At 38.2% G+C, this 19,343-nt stretch overlaps 1 protein-coding gene across 4 annotated transcripts in view; it reads right to left on the bottom strand.

The window, feature by feature from the left end:
• Positions 1-19,343, bottom strand: part of IL15 (interleukin 15) — a 182,693-nt gene that overhangs the window by 102,918 nt on the left and 60,432 nt on the right. Inside the window, exon 2 of one of the 4 annotated variants that reach the window (XM_033402467.2) lies at positions 6,005-6,070. The exons of the other annotated variants lie outside the window; for them this stretch is intronic. The gene's annotated coding sequence lies outside the window, so the exon portion shown is untranslated. The remainder of the gene's footprint in view (positions 1-6,004; positions 6,071-19,343) is intronic. 4 annotated transcript variants of the gene reach the window in all.

The raw sequence follows: 19,343 nt of genomic DNA, 5'->3' as shown, positions 1-19,343 counted from the left end.
GATTGCTGTGGCTAAAACTTCCAAAACTATGTTGAATAACAGTGGTGAGAGTGGGCAACCTTGTCTTGTTCCTGATCTTAGTGGAAATGCTTTCAGTTTTTCACCATTGAGGATGATGTTTGCTGTGGGCTTGTCATATATGGCCTTTATTATGTTGAGGAAAGTTCCCTCTATGCCTACTTTCTGCGGGGTTTTTATCATAAATGGGTGTTGAATTTTGTCAAAAGCTTTCTCTGCATCTATTGAGATGATCATATGGTTTTTCTCCTTCAGTTTGTTAATATGGTTTATCACATTGATAGATTTGCATATATTGAAGAATCCTTGCATTCCTGGAATAAACCCCACTTGATCATGGTGTATGATCCTTTTAATGTGCTGTTGGATTCTGTTTGCTAGTATTTTGTTGAGGATTTTTGCATCTATGTTCATCAGTGATATTGGCCTGTAGTTTTCTTTCTTTGTGACATCCTTGTCTGGTTTTGGTATCAAGGTGATGGTGGCCTCGTAGAAGGAGTTTGGGAGTGTTCCTCCCTCTGCTATATTTTGGAAGAGTTTGAGAAGGATAGGTGTTAGCTCTTCTCTAAATGTTTGATAGAATTCGCCTGTGAAGCCATCTGGTCGTGGGCTTTTGTTTGTTGGAAGATTTTTAATCACAGTTTCAATTTCAGTGCTTGTGATTGGTCTGTTCATATTTTCTATTTCTTCCTGATTCAGTCTTGGCAGGTTGTGCATTTCTAAGAATTTGTCCATTTCTTCCAGATTGTCCATTTTATTGGCATAGAGTTGCTTGTAGTAATCTCTCATGATCTCTTTTATTTCTGCAGTGTCAGTTGTTACCTCTCCTTTTTCATTTCTAATTCTATTGATTTGAGTCTTCTCCTTTTCTTGATGAGTCTGGCTAGTGGTTTATCTATTTTGTTTATCTTCTCAAAGAACCAGGTTTTAGTTTTATTGATCTTTGCTATTGTTTCCTTCATTTCTTTTTCATTTATTTCTGATCTGATTTTTATGATTTCTTTCCTTCTGCTAGCTTTGGGGTTTTTTTGTTCTTCTTTCTCTAATTGCTTGAGGTGCAAGGTTAGGTTGTTTATTCGAGATGTTTCCTGCTTCTTAAGGTGGGCTTGTATTGCTATAAACTTCCCCCTTAGAACTGCTTTTGCTGCATCCCACAGGTTTTGGGTTGTTGTGTCTCCATTTTCATTTGTTTCTAGGTATTTTTTGATTTCCTCTTTGATTTCTTCAGTGATCACTTCATTATTAAGTAGTGTATTGTTTAGCCTCCATGTGTTTGTATTTTTTACAGATCTTTTCCTGTAATTGATATCTAGTCTCATGGCGTTGTGGTCAGAAAAGATACTTGATACAATTTCAATTTTCTTAAATTTACCAAGGCTTGATTTGTGACCCAAGATATGATCTATCCTGGAGAATGTTCCATGAGCACTTGAGAAAAATGTGTATTCTGTTGTTTTTGGATGGAATGTCCTATAAATATCAATTAACTCCATCTCGTTTAATGTATCATTTAAAGCTTGTGTTTCCTTATTTATTTTCATTTTGGATGATCTGTCCATTGGTGAAAGTGGGGTGTTAAAGTCCCCTACTATGAATGTGTTACTGTCAATTTCCCCTTTTATGGTTGTCAGTATTTGCCTTATGTATTGAGGTGCACCTATGTTGGGTGCATAAATATTTACAATTGTTATATCTTCCTCTTGGATCAATCCCTTGATCATTATGTAGTGTCCTTCTTTGTCTCTTCTAATAGTCTTTGGTTTAAAGTCTATTTTGTCTGATATGAGAATTGCTACTCCAGCTTTCTTTTGGTTTCCATTTGCATGAAATACCTTTTTCCATCCCCTTACTTTCAGTCTGTATGTGTCTCTAGGTCTGAAGTAGGTCTCTTGTAGACAGCAAATATATGGGTCTTGTTTTTGTATCCATTCAGCCAATCTGTGTCTTTTGGTGGGAGCATTTAGTCCATTTACATTTAAGGTAATTATCGATATGTGTGTTCCTATTCCCATTTTCTTAATTGTTTTGGGTTCGTTATTGTAGGTCCTTTCCTTCTTTTGTGTTTCTTGCCTAGAGAAGTTCCTTTAGCAGTTGTTGTAAAGCTGGTTTGGTGGTGCTAAACTCTCTCAGCTTTTGCTTGTCTGTAAAGGTTTTAATTTCTCCATCAAATCTGAATGAGATCCTTGCTGGGTAGAGTAATCTTGGTTGCAGGTTTTTCTCCTTCAACACTTTCAATATGTCCTGCCACTCCCTTCTGGCTTGCAGAGTTTCTGCTGAAAGATAAGCTGTTAACCTTATGGGGATTCCTTTGTGTGTTATTTGTTGTTTTTCCCTTGCTGCTTTTAATATGTTTTCTTTGTATTTAATTTTTGACAGTTTGATTAATATGTGTCTTGGCGTATTTCTCCTTGGATTTATCCTGTATGGGACTCTCTGTGCTTCCTGGACTTGATTAACTATTTCCTTTCCCATATTAGGGAAGTTTTCAACTATAATCTCTTCAAATATTTTCTCAGTCCCTTTCGTTTTCTCTTCTTCTTCTGGAACCCCTATAATTCGAATGTTGGTGCGTTTAATATTGTCCCAGAGGTCTCTGAGACTGTCCTCAGTTCTTTTCATTCTTTTTTCTTTATTCTGCTCTGCAGTAGTTATTTCCACTATTTTATCTTCCAGGTCACTTATCCGTTCTTCTGCCTCAGTTATTCTGCTATTGATCCCATCTAGAGTACTTTTAATTTCATTTATTGTGTTGTTCATCGTTGCTTGTTTCATCTTTAGTTCTTCTAGGTCCTTGTTAACTGATTCTTGCAATTTGTCCATTCTATTGTCCATTCTATCTCCAAGATTTCGGATCAACCTTACTATCATTATTCTGAATTCTTTTTCAGGTAGACTGCCTATTTCCTCTTCATTTGTTAGGTCTGGTGGGTTTTTATCTTGCTCCTTCATCTGCTGTGTGTTTTTCTGTCTTTTCATTTTGCTTATCTTACTGTGTTTGGGGTCTCCTTTTTTGCAGGCTGAAGGTTCGTAGTTCCTGTTGTTTTTTGTGTCTGTCCCCAGTGGCTAAGGTTGGTTCAGTGGGTTGTGTAAGCTTCCTGGTGGAGGGTACTAGTGCCTATGTTCTGGTGGATGAGGCTGGATCTTGTCTTTTTGGTGGGCAGGTCCACGTCTGGTGGTGTGTTTTGGGGTGTCTGTAGACTTATTATGATTTGGGGCAGCCTCTCTGCTAATGGGTGGGGTTGTGTTCCTGTCTTGCTAGTTGTTTGGCATAGGATGTCCAGCACTGTAGCTTGCCGGTCGTTGAGTGAAGCTGGGTGCTGGCGTTGAGATAGAGATCTCTCGGAGATTTTTGCTGTTTGATATTATGTGCAGCTGGGAGGCCTCTTGTGGACCAGTGTCCTGAAATTGGCTCTCCCACCTCAGAGGCACAGCACTGACTCCTGGCTGCAGCACCAAGAGCCTTTCATCCACAGGGCTCCTTAATTTGGGATGATTCGTTGTCTATTCAGGTATTCCACAGATGCAGGGTATATCAAGTTGATTGTGGAGCTTTAATCCGCTGCTTCTGAGGCTGCTGGGAGAGATTTCCCTTTCTCTTCTTTGTTCTCACAGTTCCCAGGGGCTCAGCTTTGGATTTGGCCCCGCCTGTGCGTGTAGGTCGCCGGAGGGCGTCTGTTCTTTGCTCAGACAGGACGGGGTTAAAGGAGCCGCTGATTCGGAGGCTCTGGCTCACTCAGGCCGGGGGGTAGGGAGGGTCACGGAGTGCGGGGCGGGCCTGCAGCGGCAGAGGCCGGCGTGACGTTGCAGCCTGAGGCGCGCCGTGCGTTCTCCCGGGGGAGCCGTCCCTGGATCCCGGGACCCTGGCAGTGGCGGGCTGCACAGGCTCCCCGGAAGGGCGTGTGGCTAGTGACCTGTGTTCGCACACAGGCCTCCTGGCGGCGGCAGCAGCGGCCTTAGCGTCCCATGTCCATCTCTGGGCTCCGCACTCTTAGCCGCGGCTCGCGCCCGTCCCTGGAGCTCTCTCAAGCAGCGTTCTTAATCCCCTCTCCTCGTGCACCAGGAAACAAAGAGGGACGTAAAAGTCTCTTGCCTCTTCGGCAGGTCCAGACCCCTCCCCGGACTCTCTCCCGGCCAGCCGCGGCGCACCAACTCCCTGCAGGCTGTGTTTACGCCGCCAACCTCAGTCCTCTCCCGGCGCTCCGACAAAAGCCGGAGCCTCAGCTCCCAGTCCCGCCCGCCCCAGCGGGCGAGCAGACAAGCCTCTCGGGTGGTGAGTGCCGGTCGGCCCGATCCTCTGCGCTGGAATCTGTCCGCTTTGCCCTCCGCACCCCTGTTGCTGTGCTCTCCTCCGCGGCTCCCAAGCTCCCCCACTCCGCCTCCCGAAGTCTCCACCCGCGAAGGGGCTTCCTAGTGTGTGGACACTTTTCCTCCTTCACAACTCTCTCCCGCTGGTGCAGGACCCGTCCCTATCCTTTTGTCTCTGTTTAGTTTTTTCTTTTGCCCTAACCAGGTACGTGGGGGGTTCCTTGCCTTTTGGGAGGTCTGAGGTCTTCTGCCAGCGTTCAGTAGGTGCTCCGTAGGAGTTGTTCCACGCGTAGATGTATTTCTGGTGTATCTGTGGAGAGGAAGGTGATCTCCGCGTCTTACTCTTCCGCCATCTTCCCGGAAGTCCTAAACTTAGCTTTAATTTCACTGACTGTATTTTTGATTTCTAAGTGTTCAGTTTTGCTTTTTTTCAGGTATGCCTGCTCATCTTTGATAAATGCAGAGTCATGCCATTATTTTTGCTTCTGTGTTGTCCCATGCTAGAAGTGGGGAGAGAAGGAAGGAAAAATTCTCCCTTTAGAGGACAATTCAGAAAGCAGAGGTAGAGGAAAATGCCCAGAAAATATGTAAATTCTTCAAGATTTTAGAAAGAGCTAGATTCCTCCTGGGATACTGTTGCTTTTCCTTTGGGTGTGCAGTTGTTTTCTTTTTCTGGGCTCTCATTCCAATGATCTCATGCCAAGAATATTAGTTTATTCCGGTCCATTACTATTGTTTTCCACTTTCCTGTGTTTAAGTGTGAAGATTGCTTTCATTCAAACCTACAAGTGTCTTCTGTCTCCTCTATTTGAGGTGATCCCTTCACTATAATTGCACAGTCCCTGCCCCACCAGGATGAACAGAAGCTGCTACTGGGCTGCTGACTGGCTCTGGTCCAGCACTTTGTTGTCTCCCTTTAGATCCTATGAAGTCAGAGTTCACAGGAACAGTTCTGCTCAATGAATAGCATGTGCTTGAGGCCTGTAGTAAATATGTAACTCACAGCCACGAAGATAATCAAACATAATTAATAACTACTCTTTCAGTCAGATCTGAAACTTATCTAGCAGTTATGATTTGACTGAAAGATTTTTTTAAGTTACTATTTAAACTCTTAAACTCTCAGCTCTTCAACCAGAGCACAACTACCACAAATTATTTGCAAACTGATAAAAATGAGAAAAGCCAGTATAACAAGTTTTCTCTTTTACCCCTGAATATGTATCTGTAATATTGGTGTAGTTTGATTCTTTCTCTCTCTCTCTCTCCCTTTCTCTCCCTCCCTCATTCCCTGCCTCTCCAGGTTCTTCTCTGCTTTCAGAAAGGAAGATAAAAAATGCTTTAGCTTTCAAGAATTTTTCAGAATTTCCTTGGACTTGTAATGTTGTTTGAAACCAATGACCTTATAGGAAGATCTTAACATTGGCAGTGTGTTCAGCATTGTTCAGGCTGAAAGAAATGCCTGACTGGCTCTGCTTAGTTCTACCTTGGTCAAGAGTAGTTTTCCTTTTCATGCCTTCATCCCCACCTAAGACACTTCTACACCCAGGTTGGTGTAAAAAAGTCTAAGATTGCTGCAAAGTGAGTGGAACACAGACAATAGATTACAGGGAGGGTCTGCACTGACTGACAGCTCAGTGTTGAGTCTCTATCTGATGATACTGTCCTTTCTACCTCTTACCTTTTGGGCAGGTCCTTCCTTTTAGTTCTGTCTGCCTTCTTCCCCCAGCCTCAGTCATATTAGTTTCTACAAGCAAGAATAAAAATACTCTGCCTTAGTTTTCAATATCTATTTTGCTCATATTGAGAAAAAAATTGTTTGACAGGCACAAGGTGGAAAGCTTCAGAAACTGGCAATAAGCTTAACTGGGGAAAAAAAGAAAGATTCAGGAGATTCTATCTTTTATCCTTTATATTGATGAATGAAAAGCTGTATTAAATATGAATTTTATTATTAAATAAATTTTTATTATTAAACCATGCAATTAATTTGGTAATATGGATTTTAAAAATTATCAAAAACAAGTCACTAATGCTGTTTATAATTTCTGAGGACCTCGCCATCTTTCAATTCTCTGGACAAGCTGAAAAACAGAATAAATATAGTTTGGGGGTTATACTTTCATGAAATAAGTAGAGATTTATGCATACTTAATTTTTAGAAGTTGGTAAGCTCTTAAACAAGATAGAATGTACTCAGAAAAATGATCAATATTTTTAAGCTAGTTCATAAAGCTTTATCTTTTAATCACCTAATTACATTTAGTGATATACTTGACATTATAGGCTACTTGATTTGTTTATGAAAAACTCATCATCTTAAAAAAATTTCTTCAGACTCAAATAGTGGTAAAAATTCTCATTTTAACACTTACTGACATTTATTGAGTATATACAAGGCATGAGGCATTTGGTTGAGAGCTCTACATGCATTATCTCATTTAATCATCACAATGCTGCAATGAGGTATGTAGAATATTATCTTAATTTTACACTTGAAGAAACTGAGGCTTAGAGAATTCAAATGACTGGCTGGTCCCCAGACAGTAAGTAGTGGATGCAGGATACAAATCCCTAGGTGCCTGGCTTCAAATTGCTTACTCTTCTATGTGCTGCATTTCAATATTTTTCTTTATGGTGTCTTTAAATCTGCTTGCTTTAGAGACAGAATATCATCTTCTTATGTAAGAATCTTCTCCCAACATAGAATTATAGCATTTTACCATTGGAAAAGCCCTGCAAATCATGAGGTCCTGTAGTTCCCATGTTGAGGGCCAGTGTGCCCTGGTCTATTGCAGCAAATTCACAAAATCAAAAGGTTAGTAGGGAGGACCTTCAAAATTTTCATTGTAAACACATTATCTTTCAAGTCCTGTCAGATGCAGTTTGAATTACTAGCTCAAGGCATTTCAGTTTCAACTTTAGATAATGTTAAATTCCTTTGAGCGACAAGATACCTTTGGAAACTGTTGAGTTTCCCGGGTTGAGATGGTAAGAAGTAGTGCAGTATAACCTATGTGAAACAAGAGAAGAGGGTGGCAGTGTCCAGTCTGGTTTCAAGGTTTGAGAAGTGCAGTGCTCAACACATCCCAGGAATAACTAATTGTGCTTATTTAAGAATAAAAATTTTGACATTTTTTCTAATGATTTTTATTATTTTTTAAAAATGGATATTAAGTTGTGAGGGTATAAATATTTATTAAATTTTTTGGACCTAGTGACTTAAAAAAGGATTTGTAGGTTACTTCTTTTGGTCCAGGGGTGACATGGAAAAATTACTGGGACACTAAGAACACCATAACTGAAAAAAATTTGGGAACATCTGATCTAGTCCAATATACCATTCAATGCCTGAGGTAGACTCTCTGAACATATTCAGAGACTTATAGATGAGATAGATCTATAACAAAGAGAGAAATAAACTAAAACATGTAAAACAGAAAATGATGTATTGACTGAAGTGCTCCCAAACTGTGATTTTGATTAAAAATTATCAAGCATGACACACATCAAAGACTTCACGGCTTCTTAAATTTACCCTGCCTGTATTTGTTCAACTCAGGACTAGGCCATTTTACTTTTCTGTTCACATCAAGAAAAATCTCTTATTTGTTTTGATCTCCTATTTGGTTCCAAAGCCTGTAACACACAAGTTTTGGGAAATCCATGGAGATGGGAAATACATACAAAAAATATTGTAGGGATTTCCCTGGTGGTCTGGTGGTTAAAAATTCGCCTTCCAGTGCAGGGGACACAGGTTCGATCCCTGGTCAGGGAACTAAGATCCCACATGCCACAGGACAACTAAGCCTGCACACCGCAACTACTGAGCACACGGGCCATAACTAGTGAGCCCACATGCCGCAACTACAGAGCCCATGTGCTCTGGAGACTGCACGCTGCAATGAGGAGCCTGCACACCCCAGTGGAGGATCCTACATGCTGCAAACGCAGATCCCGCATGCTGCAGCTAAGACTCAATGCAGCCAAAAATAAAAACAAATAAATGTTTTTTTTAAGAAAGAAAAAAATATTGTAAATTTCTTTTTATATGCTAGTTACTAACAGTGTATATTGTTGCTGTCGTTGTTGTGCATGTAGTCTCTAAATACTAAGAGCCTATTAATTCATTCAACAACTTTTTCTTGAGTGCACACCAGAGGAGCATTATATTAAGCTATTGTTAAGTGTTCCATAATGACAGAGTTTTTATTAAGCATGGATGGTAATCATACTGAATCTTGTTCTTAAAAAAAAACACATTTTAAGTGAATTAAAATTTTATTTTTCTTTACTTAACTCATGGGTCAAGATGTCCTTAACAATTAGATGACTGGTAGTTTACAGATTAAATTAGAATATTTAATAAATGAATATTTGGCTATAAATATACTCAAACTATAGATAAATATTGAATAACATGTATAAGTCCCATTTAATAAACTTCCTCACCTTTTAACAACCAAATCCCATTTTCTTCCTCAGAAGTTACCCTTGTCCACATTGCGGGGTATATCTTTCCATTATTCTAGGCATTTAAATACACACAGAGTGGTGGGATCATATTATAATATATATAATTCTACTGTCACTTGCTTATTTCTGCTCATTTATAAATTCTGAAGCATTTTATGTATATATATAAATACATATATAACGTATTTATTTTCCCAAGTTTTATTGAGATATAATTGACATAAACATTGTATTAATTTAAGATGCACAATATAATTATTTGATATACATATATATCGTGAAATGATCACCACAATAAATTGTTATTCATCACCTCACATAGTTATAAGTTTACATATATATACATGCACACGCACATCTTTTCAATGAATTCAGCATTTTCCATGGTATGGATTTAACGTAATTTAGCCAATCTCCTAACTGTGATTCTTTTTATACTGTTTCCAGTTTTTTGATATTACAGTGATGTCTTATACAGCGTTTTCATTTCAAATATTCTTGTGCACATACGTGAGTGATTTTGTTGAATATATTCCTAGAAGCAAAGTCCTTTGGGACAAAATATATAAATGCTTTAAATTTTGATAGATATGGCCATATTGCCTTCCAAAGTGGTTATAACTTATCCGTTTTTCTGCCTCAGTTATTCTGCTATTGATTCCTTCTAGTGTAGTTTTTATTTCAGTTATTGTATTGTATCTGTTTATTTGTTCTTTAATTCTTCTAGGTCTTTGTTAAACATTTCTTGCATCATCTTGATCTTTGCCTCCATTCTCCTTCCGAGGTCCTGGATCATCTTCACTCTCATTATTCTGAATTCTTTTTCTGGAAGGTTGCCTATCTCCACTTCATTTAGTTGTTTTTCTGGGGTTTTATCTGTTCCTTCATCTGGTACATAGCCCTCTGCCTTTTCATATTGTCTGTCTTTCTGTGAATGTGGTTTTTGTTCCACAGGCTGCAGGATTGTAGTTTTTCTCGATTCTGCTATCTGCCCTCTGGTGGATGAGGCTATCTCTAATGTCCAATATTATTAACAGAACTAGCCAGATCACACATATTGATACATTTCGCCCCCATTAACAGCGAATTTTTTTTTTTTTTTTTTTTTTTTTTTTTGCTGTACGCGGGCCTCTCACTGTTGTGGCCTCTCCCTTTGCGAAGCACAGGCTCCGGACGCGCAGGCTCAGCGGCCATGGCTCACGGGCCTAGCTGCTCCGCGGCATGTGGGATCTTCCCGGACAGGGGCATGAACCCGTGTCCCCTGCATCAGCAGGCGGACTCTCAACCACTGCGCCACCAGGGAAGCCCAACAGCGAATTTTTGACAGAACTTTGTTTAAGGATGATGCAACTAGGATTATACCTTTGTGAGGTACTTCTTAAATTTCTAACAGTTTTTCTTTTCCTTTAAAGCTAAGATGTTAGCTTTAAATGATTCATGAGCTATAACATGCTGGTAGGTTGTACCTTTATAACAATATATAAGACTGTCACATCAAATGTCTTTTGTCTGACTGGGAATGTTTGTTTCCTGATAGTACCATAAGGAATTCATTTTACTTAGTTACGTTTATCCATGCTTTAGCCATAAAACTTTTGATTTCATATTGCTTTATGGGTACCTCTTAGCAAAGCCCTAATGACTAGAATTTTAACACTTGTTTTTCAGATTTATTTTATGTCACTTAATCTGGAAACTTTTGTCTTTTGAAAGGAATTAGTTGTTATTATTGATATATTTTGACTTATCTATTTTATACTTTTTATTTACACATGCTCTATTTTCTTCTTCATTTGTTCCTTTATGTTATATTGTTGGCTTGATTTAGTTTGGTCTGCAAATTTCCATATCACATTTTTATTCATCTACTGCTTATATTTAATTTTTTGTTATTTACTAAGGTATAATTTATATATGTTAGGTACGAAGACCTTGCATGTACAGTTTGATCAGCTTTGAAAATACACTTTTTTTTTTTGAATGCCAGTTTGTCCTTTTCTAAAAAAAATTATATTAGAAAAGGCAAGTTCAGACAAGGAAATGTATGGATGACACAAATCTTGACTGTTGAATATGTATTCCTATCAAGATCTCCCTCACCTAAGAAATTTCCCTCTTATCTTATCCCAATCAATCTCTGTCACTCAGACACAAGCACTGTTCTCATTTCTATAACCATAAACTACTTATGCTAACTCCAGAATTTCATGTAAATGGAAGTATACAGCATGTGCTGTTTCACATCTGCCTTATTTTAGTCAGCATATGTGGGAAATTTTTATCCAAGTTATTGTGCGTATCAGCAATTCATTCTTTTATTTTGCTAAGTAGTATTCTATTGTACAAAATACCAGAACTTGTTTATCCATTCACCTGTTGTTGGATATTTTGTTCATTTCCAAATGTGTGTTAATAATGAATTAAACTACAATAAACATTTTTGTGTAAGTCTTTCTTGTTGGATGTACATGCCAAGAACTAAAAAGAGTCTGGGATTTTACCTTTTTGCAAGCTAAAAAGTTTGCTTGGCACAGTTTCATGGATTCTGGCATAACACTAGAGACTACTGAGTCAAAGACAAAAGACTTGGGACAATATACTTAATCTCAACGAGCTTTAATTTCACCATCACTAAAATGGTGATAATATCAGCCTCACAGGACTGTTGGTACCAAGAAATGTGATAATGTTGGTGAATGCACCTAGCACAGGGCCAGACTAGTAGATATTCAAAATAAGTTTGTTTTGATCTTTTTTTTTAACCTTTGTATTTATTATTATTATTTATAAACTTCCCACACATGTATCACTCATTTAACTAAATTTTATATTTAAGTACCTCAAGGGGGGAAAATTGTACCTCCTTTGATTTTATACTAATATAGGGCATTGCATGTAGTAATTAATACGGCATGTTTCTTTTTCTAATTACAAAAATAATATGTGTTCATTGATTTGGAAAGTACCTAGACTGTAAAGAAAAAAATTAAAATTGCTCATAACACGACAGCATAGAGAGAGCCATTCGTAACTCATTTTGGCATAATTCCTGCTAGTTTTTTCCCCATGTTTGTTTTTAAAAATTAGGTTCATGCAATACTTAGAGATTTGTCATCTGCTTTTCATTTAACTTTATACAATGAATATTTTTCATATCAGTATTTTTCAAAAATGTGAATTTTTAAAGCTTCAACTGAATGTTCACACTTTATTTTACCTTCCTTTTGCACATTTGTTTCCAGATTTCCACTATATAAATAATAATTCATTAAAACATATTGTAGATAAATCTTTGTGCAAATTTCTTATTATTCCCTTAAAATTTTTCATAAGTCGAATTAAAAGACCAAAGAGAAAGCATATTTTTAAGGCTCACCTTTCTCCTCTCTTTAATTAATATGACTTTATGATTTTTACTAATTTATAAAGGACTCATTATATAAGTTTCAAGTATTACAAATATCATTATTCCTTATGGACAGCAACCATATCATTTTTGTTTATTGCTGTATTCCCCATGTCTCGCACATGATAGTAGCTCAACATATATTTGTGAAATTGAATTAGCTTGAATTACCTTAAAACCTTGGCACTATTGACATTTTGGGCTTGATAACTGTAGGATGTCCCTGGCTTCTATCTATCTTCTAGCCCTTTCCCAAACTGTGATGACCAAGAATGTTCCCAGTATTGACAAATGTCCCCAGAGGGAAACCGATTACTAATAAGCAGATTGAATCAGTAATCAAAATCTCCCAACAAACAGAAGTTGGTCTATTCAGATTATCTATTTCCTAAAGATTAAGTCTTAATAGGTTGTATGTTTCTAGGATTTTATTCATTTCTTCTAGGTTGTCCAACTTGCTGGCATATGATTGTTCATAGTAGTCTATTATGGTCTTTTGTATTTCTGTGGTGTCAGTTGTAATATCTCCTCTTTCATTTCTGATTTTATTTATTTGAGTCCTCTTTTTTCTTGGTTAGTCTAGTTAAAAGGCATTTTTTGGTCAATTTTGTTTATATTTTCAAAGAACCAGCTTTTAGCTTCATTTATCTTATTTATTGTCTTTTTAGTCTCTATTTCATTTATTTCTGCTCTAACCTTTTTTATTTCCTTCCTTCTACTAACATTGGGCTTTTTTAGTTCTTTTTCTAGCTCCTTGAGGTATAAGTTTAAGTTGTTTGGGACTTTTCTTGTCTTTTGAGGTAGGCATTTATCGCTATGAACTTCCCTTTTAGAACATTTTTACTCTCCCTGGCATGTTTTATGTTTTTGATGTTACATTCTACATGCTTTTTCTTGTGTATCCCTTAGCCAGTTATTATAATCAGAGTTATTTTTATACTTTTGCCTTTTAACCTTCATAATAGCATTATAAGTGATTAATCCACTGCATTTTCTATATATTTACCTTTCCAGTGAAATATGTTTTCTTTTTACTAATTAGCACTTTTTTTTTAAGCTTAAAATAGTCCCTTTAACATTTAATGTACAGCCAGTTTACTGGTGATGAACTACTTTAGCTTTTGCTTATCTGGAAAACTATCTCTACTTAAATTCTGCATGATAACATTGCTGGGTAGAATATTCTTGGTTGGAAGTTTTTTCTTCTCTCAGCATTTTGAATATATTGTATTGGACTCCCTTCTGGCCTGCAAAGCTTCTGATGAAAAATCTGCTGATACTCTTATGGGGGTTCCCTTGTACATAATAAATTCTTTTTCTCTTGGTACTTTCAATATTCTCTCCTTGTCTCTAACTCTTGACATTTCGACTACAATGTGTTTTGGTGTGGATCTCTTTGAGTTCCTCTTGTTTGGAACTCTCTGGGCTCCCTAGGTCTGGATGTCTGTTTCTTTCCCTAGGTTTGGGAAGTTTTCCACCTATTATATCTTCAAATAAGATTCCTGCCCCTTTCTCTGTCTTTTCTCCTCTAGGACTCCTGTAATGGAGATGTTAGTCCATTTGATATTGTCCCATAAGCCCCTTATGCTCTCTTCAATTTTTTCATTCGTTTTTCCTTTCACTACCCTGACAGAATTCAACCACCTTGTGTTTGACTGATCCTTTCTTCTGCTTCATCTAGTCTACTATTGAACCCCTCTAGTGTATTTTTCATTTCAGTTATGTTCTTAAGCTCTGTGTCTTCTATTTAGTGTTTTCTTATATTTTCCATCTCTTTGTTGAAATTTTCACTGTGTTCCTCCATTCTTCTCCCACATTTGATGAACATCTTTATAAACATTACTTTGAACTCTTTAGCAGGTTAATTACTTATTTTCATTTCATTAAGATTTTATATTATTCTTTCACTTTGAACATAGTCCTCTGTTTCATCATTTTCCTTAACTCTCTGTGCTAGTTTCTATATAGTAGATGAAACGAGCACCTCTCCAAGTCTTAAAGGAGTGGTCTCATGGAGGAGATGAACCCTGCCCCAGCTCTGTCTTCTTTCAAACTTTTGTGCTTGTCCAAGCAGACTGTTATATTTTTAACAGCTCCCAGTAGTTGAGGATGTGCCAAGACCTGTCAGTGTCCCAAAGGGGAGGATCTCAGCACCTAGATTCACATTGTTTGGAAGCCAGACCTGCAGACAGCAGCTTCTAAATGTATGCAAATAAATACAGTCCAGTGGGACTGCAAGTGTAAGCCCCACTGGCCATAAGAGCCAGGTTTTCTGGAAGTGTCCCCTGGGCAGCAGTTGCAAAAATTAGAACTCCAAATGAGCATATAAGCTCTTTTGTGGGAGACACCAGCAGGCAGGAGCGAGGCAGAGGGAGAGAGCCAAGATGGCATCCGCAGCACACATTCCTTGAGAGCAGCTCCACAGTCCACTAGATGTGTGCCGGACCTGAAGCCTGCCCCTCAAACTGAAGCTCCAGGACAAGAAGAGGCCTCCTTCACAGAAAGGCTGTGGGGTGTTCCCCATTCTGTTTTCTGCACAGTGCCCTGGGGGTGGCAGCCTGCCATGAACCATTTTTCTGACTGCCATAGTCCCATGGGACCCAGGAATGCAAGCCACCCCTGGCCACCAGAGTTGGGTGATCAAAGCTCCCCTCCAGGAGATACTCGTGCTCTGGAGCATGGCAGAGGGTGACTGCAGACAGTGCCCACCCTTCAAGGCCTCTGGAAAGAATAACCATCAGCCTTTAGATGCTTGTTTAATTGGAAGATTGTCCCTCAGGCTGTAGCCGTGATAATTAGCTAAAAGGGCTCCCTCACAGAAAGACTGAGCTCCTGGGTCTCTTAACTCTTCCTGTGCCTTGGGGGTCATAGCTGTTTAAGAACTTTTTCTCCATTGGTTTCAGTCCTGTGGGATCTCTAAGTGTAAGCCCCATTGGCTGCCAGAGCTAGGTGATGTAGTCCCCTGGCTGTTGCTACAAACATCAGGGTGCCAGACAAGGGTTTGACCTCCTTTCTGGGTGAGACACTGATCATTACAGTCCCATGGGACCAGGAAGGCAATCACCCCTGGCCTCCAGAGTCAGGCTGTCAAGAGGTTCCCCTGGACTGCAACCAGGAAGATCAGGACATCAGATACATGTGAAAGGTCCCTTCTGGGAGATACTGGTACCCTGAAGCAGGCGAAAGGGAAATCCCAGTGGTGGCATCCAACAGTCTCCATCCCCAGAGAGTGTTACAGCATGTCCCTAGATGTGTATGTTAAATTAGATGCCTGCCCATCAGGGCAACACTTTAATATAAGCACCTAAGTCTCCTTGACTTTAAGTCTGTGCACATAATTTCCTTATGGGTCTCAATGAGCCATTCAGTCAGCAAACTATGTACTGACTCCGTTTTATTCCCTGAACTAAGGGATGGAATGCAAAGATGAACTGGACGTGAACACATTTTCTCAAGGGATTCATGCTCTAGTGGACCTAGAAAAATTACAATATAGTATGGTATTAATAATAATGAAGCTGACAAAACCCTGAGAGGAACTAAAGTCAAACATGGTGAAAGAAGTGAAGTATGTCTTCCATATGCAAAGAGGAATTATAAAATTATTATTTTTGCACTTTTAAAAAGTATTTATTTACCTTTCACTATGAGCCAGGCATTGTGGAACTGGTGATACAGCGAGGGACAAAACATTTCCCTCATGAATTTTATGGAGTAGAGAAGACGGCTATTAACAACAGAATCACACATGTTAATACATAATTACAAGTAGTGGTGAGTTTTGAAAGAAAAATATTTTTCTATACCTTGTATAGAAAATATATGGTAGGGTATACAGGACACAATTGAGATTGGAGGAGAAGACAGTTAACCAAAAATTTAAGGATAAGTAGAGTTAGCAGGAAAAGAGTACATTGAGGCATTCCCAGAAAAAAGAACAGCTTGAACAAACACACAATGTGGAAAAGAAGTTGGCATATTTACATGGGTACCAAGGGGATGTCAGATGAGATAATATATACTAAAGCACTTTGTAAGCCATAAAGCACACAGTTATGTTAATCATAATTGGCAAAACAATTCACAAGGATAATTATATATTTATATGTTGCTCTACAACTTATATATTGATCTCATAAACATTATTGGATCCCCAACATGACTCAAGAAGCACTAAGATATGAACATGCTGTCCATTAGTTTTTCCTCTGAAATTTCTACAGAGAAAATTTGATCATCTCTGTTATGTATAATTTCTTGTTTATTCTAGAAAAATGGAAGCAAAAATGACTTCTCTTTCTCATTAAACATGTAAAAGCACTCACTAAGTTCTATTGATTATAGTACAAAAATACTATTCAAATCTATCCATGCTAATCTATTTCCACCTATATTATCTGAATTTGAGCTGATAATCTCACCCCTGGACTTCAGGAGCCCCTTCTCACACTCTCTCAGTCCTAGCCAGCCTCATTAGTCTATGTGGTCATGCAAGTTATAGCTCTGAAACAAATTTGATTATAGTACTTTCTTGTTTAAAAATCTACAGATTAAAGAGCACAACTGTGTTTGTTGATGCTCTTTATACATACAACTCCTAACACATCATACATCAGAGAAGCACCCTAGGTACTTATCGTACAAGTTAATGAGATGAGGGGAAAGGAGTTGAGGCTCTAGATTAGAGATGGATGAGGACACGTATACATAATGCATTAGCCAGAGGATAAGTTATATACTCAGGACATTTGTCTTTGGATATTCAAATCTGATCTTGGTAGTTATTTTCAAAAAAACCAAACTGCATATTTTTTACATTTTGTCTCTTTTAAATGGCAAAGCAACATCTTAGAACATCTGCCTGATGATAATCACGAGGTATTTTCCTCATTGAATCATCAAATTCGTACATGTAACCTTTGTTGATAATAAAACACTTTTTCTTTCCCTATGCTCATCTCAGGAACACAGGAGATAATTCTCCAACACTTTCTCGTGCTTTCTTAAACACCTTAATCCCATTCAGGATTCATGTGACTAAATGTAACATCCATTAGCTTTACAAAGATCTTCCAAGCATTTTAGACCAAACTTTATACCAATAGCTATCTGCCTTCGTGTTGAGATGGTTTCCAGAATATGAAATGGATTTAGCTATGGCTGGGGACAGACACCTGCCTATTTCCACATTGGTACATTTATTTGACTTCCTAGAAAGAACCATAGGAACCAAAGGACCTAATTCCATATATTCTGTTCTTCATTGTTCATGGAAATGTGGACCAACATCCACTGATGCCAAAGAGATATCTAATACCATCACCAATTTTCTTCTGGAAAGGTTTAGTAAGGAGGCAAGGTTTAGTAAGGAGGCTGTATTCTGTAGATCCATATATCATCAACTATCTCACATAACAGCATGTCTGAACTCGGGGCAATTTTGTTGATATATGAGACAGAATGGAACACAGCTTATTCTTTCACTGTTATATTGACCTTGTCATATGACAGTAGCAAGAACACATTTTTAAAAATTTTTTAATTTTCTTAAACAGCCAGGTCTTGGAAAGTACAAAAAGAGGAAAAATGTAGTAATTTTCATGACTATATTATCACTTTAATATGCCAATAGGGAGAGATTATAATTATGGGAATAGTTGTATTGTTTGACTCTTAAAGATTGTACTTTAAATAATCAATCATTTATTGCATTGTTACAAAAATATTTAAGTTGGGACTTCCCTGGAGGTCCAGTGGTTGAGACTTCGCGCTCCCAACACAGGCAGCACAGGTTCAATCCCTGTTCGGGGAACTAAGATCCTGCATGCTGCACGCATGGCCAAAAAAAAATTTTAAGTTAAGGGTGATGATTATAAGAAAGCAACCACTAGAGATTTAAGAAAATTAATATATAAAGCTTCATAAGCAGTCTGAGGTTGAAGGACAGACACATTGAGTATTCAGTATGTTTTAAGTGTTTGATATGCATTGCTTCATTCTGTTTTCCCAATAACCCTGTGAAATAAGGTCTGTTGCTGTCCCATCCATATTCCCTTCTACTTACTGTTTCAGTGCACACTGTCCAACTTCCAATCCCCAGCAACTGTATTTCTTTAACCAGTACTCAAGGGCTTTCTCCGGCTGCTGAAACCCACAGTCCTAGCTTGTGTGACAGGCTAGCAGGCAGGCAGGGAATTAACTCTCCGTGGAGCAGCCTTCTGCCAAAGACTGACAAGAGTTGATATCTTGCCCCCCACGACCACAGCCCCCGACCTTATAAGGTAACTGTACTGATTCCCAAAATTTCCCCAGTGAGCTTCAGCTCCAAGGCTCACCTGCTAACTGCCCCCAAACACACATTTTGTTGGCCACCTTCTCTTCCCTGTCTCACTTTTACTCATTCTTACTTTTTTTCCCCCTCTACTTTTCAAATAAAGTTCTTGCACTGAAATTCCTGTCTCAAAGTCAGCTGCTGGGAAAACTCAAGGTAAGACATTTCCCTTTTATAGAAAGAGAAACTGAGGTTCAGAAAAGGTAACTCACTTCCCTGGTTTCACACAGCTATTCCCAGGATGTAGGCCCAAGAGATTGTCTTAAAGTCCCAGCACTTAATTATTAGATACACAACATCCATTTGGTAAAGTAAAAAGTTCTCAACTTCAACAATATACTCATAAGCATTCACTTTTTAGTTTATCAGAGTTTTATTAAACTCTATCCACTCAGGAAACTCATTTCTGAATAAAATTGAGAAACACCATTAGGAAGGTAAATACAGTCAAAATAATCCAAGATCCAAACTGATTTCAAAAACAAAATTTTAAAAGGCTGGACATGTAGGGGTTGGGAGGAGGGGGAATTGGATGAAGGTGGTCAAAAGGTACAAACTTCCAGCTATAAGATAAATAAGTACTAGGGATGTGATGTGCAACATAAGTATAATTAACACTGCTGTATGTTTTAAATGGAGATTGTTAAGAGAGTAAACCTTAAGAGTGCTGATCACAAAGAAAAAATATTTTTGTTTTTCCTTTTCTTTTATATCTGTATGAGATGATGGATGAGCTAAACTTATTGTGGTCATCAGTTCATGATGTATGTGAGTCAAATCATTATGCTGTTCACTTTAAAGTTATAC

The sequence above is a fragment of the Orcinus orca genome, chromosome 4, assembly GCF_937001465.1.
Source record: "Orcinus orca chromosome 4, mOrcOrc1.1, whole genome shotgun sequence".
Classification (NCBI taxonomy): Eukaryota; Metazoa; Chordata; class Mammalia; order Artiodactyla; family Delphinidae; genus Orcinus; species Orcinus orca.
The sequence above is the reverse complement of the archived record's forward strand: the minus strand, read 5'-3'. Positions and strand labels throughout refer to the sequence as shown.